This window comes from Peromyscus californicus, unplaced genomic scaffold (genome assembly GCF_007827085.1).
Source record: "Peromyscus californicus insignis strain IS unplaced genomic scaffold, ASM782708v3 Scaffold_7__1_contigs__length_154581171, whole genome shotgun sequence".
NCBI lineage: Eukaryota > Metazoa > Chordata > Mammalia > Rodentia > Cricetidae > Peromyscus > Peromyscus californicus.
The window spans coordinates 131,287,122-131,296,758 of record NW_026294595.1 but is presented as its reverse complement, the minus strand read 5'-3'; positions in this window follow the sequence as shown (position 1 = coordinate 131,296,758).

Here is a 9,637-nt window from a genome sequence, read left to right as displayed (position 1 = left end):
GGCACAAAGGGTGCCAGTCCCGGGACTTTTGTAAGTTCGTTCCCTCCTCTGGGTGCTTGCCCGTGTGGGGATGGGGAAACTGAGGCTCCGTAGATATGGAGACTTAACTCCCAGCCGCTAAGGGACCTGTGGTTTTGGCCGTCCGTAGGGTCGCGGAGGTCATTTTGGATAAAACCCCAAGCCCAGGGCCTAGCGCAGAGGGTTGGCCAGGGGTGACTCCAGGCTGCGCCTTAGGAGCGCGGGTGAGGCAGGCAGCGAGCCCCACTTTGAGGGGTCCGCAGTTACTCTCTGGGTGCTGACTCATCTGCCAGTGTCCTTTGGCCCAGGTGGGTCTCATGGAGACAGGGTGGTGAGTCTGGGCTCTTCCGGCGTCCAGGCTGGTGTATTTTCCCTTGCCTCCAAGTTCCCTGACCGGCTGTCTCTTGGGTCTCTACCTAAGTGTGGGCAGAGCCTGACTCCGGCTCAGAAGGACTTTTTCTGAGTTTGTGGTCATAGAGGCCCAGAAACCTGAGACCCTTGTGCTAGTACCAACGACATTGGAACAGTCTTTAGTTTTTTTTTTTTATTTTTTAATGCTATTATTATCTTCTTATCATTATTTTACTATTAAACTAGGGTCTCAGATCAGTCTCAGACTTGGAGTGGTTCACCCGCTTCAGCTACCTAAGTGACAGAAACTACAGCTGTCATTGCTACATCAGACTCAGCTTTTTTTTTTTTTTTTGCACTTTAGTCACAAAACTTTGGGGACAAAAGTTAAGTTTTCCTCCCAGAAAGCCCAAGCCAATCAGAATGCTGATCAAATGACTCTTTAGGTGTACTTGGGTTTCCTGGAAACCAGACGTGCCTGAAAATGCTTTAAACAAAAATGGCCATCCTGCTTTACATCTCAAATATCGGTAACATTTCCCAGTACCCTCCTTTTTACCAGTGGGGAAGCCAAGACCCAGAGGTAGTCACAGCAATTTCTTGGCCAAGTGGTATTCCATCCATAGACCTGTGAGAATAAAGGAAATGGGAAGTCTTGGGTGAGAAAGGTAAAGCCTACTGGGCCTTAGCCACTAGGGTAACAGTGTGCAAGAGACAGGTACCTTCATGTAGGCGGGACCACCAGGGGAAGTACGGGGGCAGCCAGATGAGCCTGGAGATGTGCTGGGTTCTTAGCTACTGAGCTATCATGCTAGGCATGTGCTGCAGGTGAGAGAGCCGTGTCTTCTCCTTGGAGCAGGAGCCACTGGTGGCCAGGGACAAGCCCACAGGACCCGCCACAGATTCCATCCGTGGCAGCCTGCTAGGCCAGTGTTCCTAAGTCTGCTCAGTTGGGAGATGAAGGGAGTGACCTGTTCCTTCCCATGGCCTGCAGCGGAGCCAAGTGAATGCTGGATGACAGCTCTGAAGTCTCCCTGATCCTCCTGGGAGGGTACAGGGCTGGGGTGAGGGAGGCTGCTTCTGTGTCAGGATTTCACATAAACAGCCCCCCTCGCCTAAGAATACCCTGAATTTGACAGTTGCCAGGTTAATCTCTGTAAATACAGTGTAAGATGCATGCATCATTACACCAGGATTCCACCGGGTTAATATTTTTGAAGTAGCGGCAAAGCTAGAGCTTGCATGAGATGATTCTTCACGGTGCTGTTGGTCCCTTCCCGGGATCTGGATAGTTATTGGCAACAACTGAAAAATATAATGTGTAAATCTGTGTGCTCTAAGCCAGAGAGGGCTGGCATGGATTTATTTTCAGCTATAGTGTTGTGCCTAGAAGGGGCTTTAGCCAGACTCGTTGATAATTCTGACAGGAAAACTTTTTCCAACTGGTGTTTGTTTTGGTTTGTGACAAGACCTCGCTGTTGCCCAGGCTGGCCTCAAACTCCCAAGCTCAGTGATACTCTCCTTCCGACTCCCAAACAGCACTGTGTACATGAATCACCGTGCCTGATGGTAAGTTATTTTCTCTCCATTGTCTTTTTCCTTTTTTAGTAAGAAAGGTAGTCTTGCTATGTTGTCCTGTCTAGTCTGGAGTCCCTGGGCTTAGATTCTTCCACTTCAGCTTCTTGAGTGCTGAAGTGTGTCCTGCCACACCTGCTTCTGTTACCTAGTTTTACCACATGCACTCTTCTCTAACAAATGTGAATTTGAAACCCAGCACCACGGAAACTGTGCGGATACATATATTACTGTGGCAAGAAACCCCCCTTCTTTTCCCTACATGTTAAGAAACTGTGCTGGTGCTGGTGGCACACGCCTTTAATCCCAGCACTTAGAGGCAACTGGATCTCTGTGAGTTCCAGGCCAGCCAGGTCTACATAGTGAGTTCCAGGCCAGCCAAAGCTATATAGTGAAACCTTGTCTCAAAGGAGGTCAGGAAAAAACAAAAACAAAAACAAAGCTTGGGCTGCAGCTCAGTGGTAGAGCTCTTGCCTAGCGTACATAAAGCCCTAGGTTCAATACCCAGTACTCCCATGAAACAAAAACCAACAACCAAAAAGGGAAACCATCAACTTGGAGCTTTCCTTGACAGTTCTTTCTCCGAGGCCAGTGTGGTGAAACATGTCAGTAATCCCAGCACTCCAAAGGTAAAGGCAGGAGAATCATGAATTCAAGGTCAGCCTTAGCTATAGGTCAGTGGTTCTCAACCTTCCTAATGCTGCGACCCTTTAATGCAGTTCCTCATGTTGTGGTAACCCCCAACAATAAATTTTTTTTTTTGCTACTTCATAACTGTAATTTTGCTGGTGTTATGAATCGTAATGTAAATATCTTATATACAACCCTAAAGGGGTCGAGACCCACAGGCTGAGAGTCACTGCTATAGAGCATGAGATCCTGTCTCAAAACGAAACAAAAACAAAATAAAGAAGCTGCATCCCAGGCTGGAGAGATGGTTCAGTGGTTAGAGCACTGACTGCTCTTCCACAGGTCCTGAGTTCAATTCCCAGCAACCACATGGTGGCCCTCTTCTGGTGTAAAGAAGTAAATCTAAAAAAAGAAGCTGCATGCCTGGAAGGAGAGATTTTCCTGACAATGAAAATCTTGGGGTCCTCCCTCTGGGGAGGGATCTGGAGTGAGGCCGGAGAGGGAAGGTGGGTGCTGGCTGGTTCATCCTACTCTGTTCTCTGCTCCATACCAGAGAAGTGCAGGTCAGAGAAGCTCCTGGGGAGGAGACTGCTTTCGTCCTGCCCCTTTCCAGGGCACTTGGTGGTCACAGAGGTGTACGCAAATGTCACAGGATCCACTTTGACTGGAAAGATGAGAACAACTGGCGGTGCCCTTGTTATGGGAGAGGAACAGGGACCAGCCCAGGCCAAGGACTAGGGCAGGCGATCAGACCTCACCTCACGTGAAGGACAAGGATGCAGGATGAGGCCACTTCTGGAGCTTTCAGGAGAGCTTGGAGGCTGGTGGTGAGGTGGTGTGGATGGAGGAGGAGCCGCAGCAGGCCTGCCTTCAAGATTGAGATTTGTGGCTCATGCTCCGAGGTTCTCTCTTCATCTCGTGGATTTCCACTTAACTGCATCTTAAAAGTTGGCTGTCTTATTGTTCAGCCACATGTGGTTTAGCTTGCACTTAGTTGTGGATCTTTACTTATTTACCTAATTTCCTTGTACCCTTGGTGCTGGGGATGGAATGAAGGTCCTGCACGCAAGCAAGTCTTCTCCCATCAAGCCACATGCAAGCCCCTATTTAATTAAAAAACTTTTTTTGTTCGAGGCCAGCCTGGGCTACCAAGTGAGTTCCAGGAAAGGTGCAAAGCTACACAGAGAAACCCTGTCTCAAAAAACAAAACAAAACAAAAAAAAAACAACTTTTTTTTGCCTGTATTTAGTATGTACGTATGCATGTGGGGGTCAGAAGATAATCTGCAGGGCTCTGGAGATTGAACTCGGGTTGTCGGCCTCAGCAGCCCTTACCCACTGAGCCATCTCGTTGGGCCCCTACTTTATCTTTTCTTTCCATCCTTCCGTCCTTCCGTCCTTCCTTCCTTCCTTCCTTCCTTCTTTTTCTTTCTTGCCTGGAACTTGCTATTTAGACTAAGCTGGCTTCTAACCAACACAGATCCATCTGCCTCTGCCCTTCCCAAGTGCTGGGATTAAAGTTATGAGCCACTATGCGTGGCCCCCATTAAATTTTTGTGTAACTACTTTTTCAGGCTGAAGCATTGGTTGGGCTACCCCAAGAGCTGTGGTGAGTCAAAGATACCACAGCTGTTAAAGCCTCTTATGAATGGCCTGTGCTCACAGGAGAGCAGGTGTGATTATGGGGATGCCGCAGATTTGCCGCTGGGGGTGTCATTCTGTAACCTCCAGGTTGTTCATGTGTTAAAAAAAGCTCCCAGCACTTAGGATGCAGAGGCAGGCCGATCTCTGTGAACTCAAGGCCAGCCAGGACTTCATAGTAAGACTCTGTCTCCAAAAATAAGGAGAGAGTTAATGCTGTTGAGAGGTCTCAGTGAGTAAAGGCTCTTGCTTCCAAGGGTACAAGGAAAGGACCAGTTCCTTCACATTGTCCTCTTACCTCCATATGTTTACACACACACACACACACACACACACACACACACACACATACACACACACACTGTAAGAGCCGGGCGGTGGTGGCGCATGCCTTTAATCCCAGCACTCGGGAGGCAGAGCCAGGCGGATCTCTGTGAGTTCGAGGCCAGCCTGGGCTACCAAGTGAGTTCCAGGAAAGGTGCAAAGCTACACAGAGAAACCCTGTCTCAAAAAACAAAAAACAAAACAAACAAACAAAAAAAAAGATCTATGCATGGTAAACCTAGAGGTCAATTCCTTCTTTGGCATTCTGCCATCTAAGGCTTATGTATTTTTGAAAATGTGTGTGTGTGTATATACCCATTAACCTGCAACTTAGGCAACATTTGGATTTATTTAACCTGGTTTAGCAGGCAGGGAATATTACTAAAAATGTGTCTGGATTAACTTCTTAGAGTCAACTACGCCTTTAAGCTTTGTAAAAAGATTTCTTTTGCCGGGCGGTGGTGGCGCATGCCTTTAATCCCAGCACTCGGGAGGCAGAGCCAGGCGGATCTCTGTGAGTTCGAGGCCAGCCTGGGCTACCAAGTGAGTTCCAGGAAAGGTGCAAAGCTACACAGAGAAACCCTGTCTCAAAAAACAAAAAAAAAAAAAAAAAAAAAAAAAAAAAAAAAAGATCTATGCATGGTAAACCTAGAGGTCAATTCCTTCTTTGGCATTCTGCCATCTAAGGCTTATGTATTTTTGAAAGTGTGTGTGTGTATATATACCCATTAACCTGCAACTTAGGCAACATTTGGATTTATTTAACCTGGTTTAGCAGGCAGGGAATATTACTAAAAATGTGTCTGAATTAACTTCTTAGAGTCAACTACGCCTTTAAGCTTTGTAAAAAGATTTCTTTTGCCGGGCAGTAGTGGTGCACGCCTTTAATCCCAGCACTCGGCAGGCAGAGGCAGGCGAATCTATGAGTTCGAGGCTAGCCTGGTCTCCAAAGCAAGTTCCAGGAAAGGCACAGAGCTACACAGAGAAACACTGTCTGGAAAAACCAAAAAAGAAAAAAGATTTCTTTTTGTGCAGACAGTTTGCCTCAAAGGCATATTTCAGGGAGCTTGTATTACTCCATGTTAACTTGGAAGTGTGCAGGGGTGTGGTCAGACCTGGGGGCGGAGTGCTGCAGCCTCCTCACTTGATGCCCTTTGGCTTCCAGAAGCAGATGAAGGGCTGTAGTGGAGTAGTGTGCATTTAATTTAGGGGTAAAACAGTTGTCCTGGTCAAGGCGTAACTCTGTGTTAAATGAACATTAAAGGGGACTTAGGGGCAGTTGAGGTGGCTTAGAGGGTAAAGGTACCTGCTGCTGCCAGACCCGATGACCTGTGTGTGTTTGGTCCCTGGCACCCACATGATGGAAGCAAAGAACTGACTCTGGCAAGTTGTCCTCTGTCCTCCATACCCGCCCCCACCTACAGTGGGGAGTGCACACCTCCCCAGTAAATAATAAATAACTGTTAAAAAATCATTCAGAGGATTTAGAGAGGGCTGGAGAGATGGCTCAGCAGGTAAGAGCAATGACTGCTCTTCCAGAAGGTCAAGGTTCAACTCATGGCAACCACAGGGCAGTTCCAGGGTATCTGACATCCTTCTGGCCTCTGAGGGCACTGCATACACATGGTACACAGCTAGATATGCAGACAAAGTAAATAAATAAACCTTAAAAGAGGACTTAGAGAAAACAATTCTATTTATTTTGAGACAGGGTCTCACTATGTAGCTCTGGCTGTCTGGAACACACTGTGTAGACCAGGCTAGCCTCCAGCTCACAGATGTCCACCTACCTCTGCCTTCCAAGTGCTGGGATTAAAGATGTCATGCCTACCTTTATTTGTTTGTTACTTAAAATATGTGTGTATGTGTGTGTTGGGGTGTGGGTTTGTGCATGTGAGTACAGTGACCATGGAGGCCAGAAAAGGCATTCTTGATAGAGCTGGAGTTATAGGCAACCAACCGGATGTGGGTGCTGGAAATGGAACTTAGGTCCTTTGAGAGAGTAGCGTGAGCTCCTCTTTAACGGCTGAGCTATGGCTCCAGCCCAGTGGCATTCTACTTTTGTATCTGTCGACACCTGGGGACCAATACAGCAAGTAGGAATAGGCTCTTGAGTCAGGGAGAATTAATGTCGAAGTTTTCTTTTTTCTTTTTGGGGGTAAGTGGGTATTGTTTTTAAGACGATGTCTAATGTAGTCCGGTGTGGCCTTGAACTTGCTGTGTATCGGAGGATGACCTTCAACTCCTGATGTTCTTGCCTATATACCTCCCAAGCGCTGATACTGCAGACTGTCACAACTCCTGATTTTGTTGTTATTTCTTATTTCTTTACTCTGTATTCTCTTTTTTGGTGGTGCTGGTGATAGACGCGAGGGCCTTGCACACTGTAAAGCATTTGCTGGACCACTAACCCCTGCCCCCAGACACCTTCTTTGTGTTTTTTAGTGGGTTATTATAGCAACTAATCCTTTATTGCCTTTGGCATTTAATCTGGGTTATAGTGTTTTTCTTTGTTTGTTTACGAGGGTTTGTTGTTGTCTGTTTTTAGATAGAATTTCTCTGCACATCTCTGGCTGTCCTGGAAATCACCAGGCTGCCCTCAAAACTCCCAGAGTCTGCCTGTTTCTGCCTCCCAAGTGCTGGGTTTAAAGTCGTGCACCACCAAACCTGGCTAGTAGTTTGTCTTTAATTATCCTCTCCTCCTGTATCTTTTTTTTTTTTTTTGGGGGGGGGGGGGGGGGTGTTTCGAGACAGGGTTTCTCTGTGTAGCTTTGCACCTTTCCTGGAACTCACTCTGTAGACCAGGCTGGCCTCGAACTCACAGAGATCCTCCTGGCTCTGCCTCCGAGTGCTGGGATTAAAGGCATGTGCCACCACCGCCCGACCTCCTATATCTTAAACCACATTTCATGGTATAACCCAAGGAGCGTCCTGATCGAAAGGGTGTGTACATAGATGGGAGAGGGGTGAGAAGCCATCGAATGTCAATAGTGGGGACAGATTGACCCCACAACCCAGTGACCTTTGTATTGTAAGGACACTGCTGGCCCAAGTGTCTTTAAAGGCTTGGGAAAGGGTGGTAATGTTTTGTTTTTAAGATCAGAGCATTCATTTTATGACTGATTTTTGAAGTCCTCAGGATGAACTGGATGCTGCACCAGCTGCCCTCTTGGGTTTAGGTGAGACAGTTTTTAGATGCTTCACCTGCCCAATGAGGTAGCACGTCACGTCTTAGCCCTGCACTCGGTCATTCTTTCTCTTGCACTTGGTAGTGGAGCCACATTCACCAGCGGTTGATTTCTGAAGGTGGGAGGCAGGCTTTAGAGCCACAGTGCTGGTACAGTGTATGTGGCTCACTGCAACGCCTTCCCAAGGACGACGTTCCTTTCCTCATCTCGTTTCTGCTTCCCAGGCCAAAGAGACCAGAGAGAAGTGGGTGGTGTGTTTTTTTACAAAAACATACCACAAAGTTTAGACATTTTCATTGTAACGGTCTCAGACCCTTGCCTCCTGCTGTCAGCTCCCCCGAGTTCTTTCCTGCTTGGCGGCCTTCAGCCCTGGCCCTGGCCCGTTTTGCTGAACTAGGCAAAGGTTGAGTTAGGAACACACGTAGTTTTGGCTTATTTATGGAGTCTGCAGCTATTTTCATAGACAGTTCAAATATGAATAACTGTCCTAGTGTGTGGCAGGCTGTTCTGGTGGAGTTTCAGGAACACAGAGGTGGAGTCGTTACATAGAAGTATCCTGTAAGCCCATACCTAGGGAATATAAAGTAAAAGAATTTTTTTTTAAAGAGTTTGAGGGACTAGAGAGATGACCCAGCAGTTAAGAGTGCTGACTAATCTTCCAGAGGACCTGGGTTCAATTCCCAGCACCCACATAACAACTCACAACTGCTAACGTTACTCCAGGATCTGACACCTTCACATAGACATACATGCAGGCAAAACACCAGTGTACATAAAATAAAAATAAATAAATTATTAAAAAAAAATAAAGAGTTTGAAAGTACTTGACTTAGAAACTAATCTTAGCTGGCCAGTGGTGGTGCACACCTTTAATCTCAGCACTCAGGAGGCAGAGGCAGGTGGATCTCTGTGAGTTGGAGGCCAGCCTGGTCTACAAAAGTGAGTTCCAGGAAAGCCAGGGCTGTTACACACAGAAACCTTGTCTGGGGGCGGGGGGTCGGATTATGTCCACTCGGGCATGATATATATGTGTGTGTCTGTGATCCAAGCTACTTGGGAGGTTGATGTAGAAGTGTTTGAACCCAGGCCTTCCAGGCCAGCTGGGCAATGTGGTGAGGCTTCATCTCTGGAACAAATGTGTGCCTAGCTGCATGAGGCCTTCGGTTTGGTCTCTAACATTGCCGGAAAGGGAGGGCAGAGAGAGAATGAGAATATGAAAATAGATGCCCCCCAAAGAAGTGAAAAGGTGTATAGAGGTGTTTTGATAGTACTGTGAGCTGGATGTGCTTGCCTATAATGCCAGCTCCAGAGGCGGACTCGGGAGGGTGGAGCTTTGGAGGCCAGCAGAGCTATAAAAGACTGTCTCAAAAAAGAAAAGAAAAAAAAAAAAAAGAAAGCCAGGCGGTGGTGGCGCACGCCTTTAATCCCAGCACTCGGGAGGCAGAGCCAGGCGGATCTCTGTGAGTTCAAGGCCAGCCTGGTCTACAAAGCGAGTTCCAGGAAAGGCGCAAAGCTACACAGAGAAACCCTGTCTCAGGAAAAAAGAGAGAGAGAGAGAGAGAAAAGAGAGAGACTGTCTCAGGAATAATGATGATAATACTTTTTTCCTAGATTTTGTAGTAGATGTCTGTCAGCCTATTTCCTTTGGTTTTTTTTTTTTTTTTTTTTTTTTTTTTAAAGACAGTGCCTTGCCTGTAACCCTGGTTGACATCCAACTCAGGATTTCTCCTGCTTCAACCTCCTGAGTGCCTGGATTAAAGGCATAATGTGGGTGTGTGGGTGTATGTATATACATACACATACATACACCCACACCCACACCCACACACACACACACACACACACATATATATATATAAATATAATTTTCTTCCTTTGAGTAGTCACATTTGTACTAGATCCCCTGTCTTT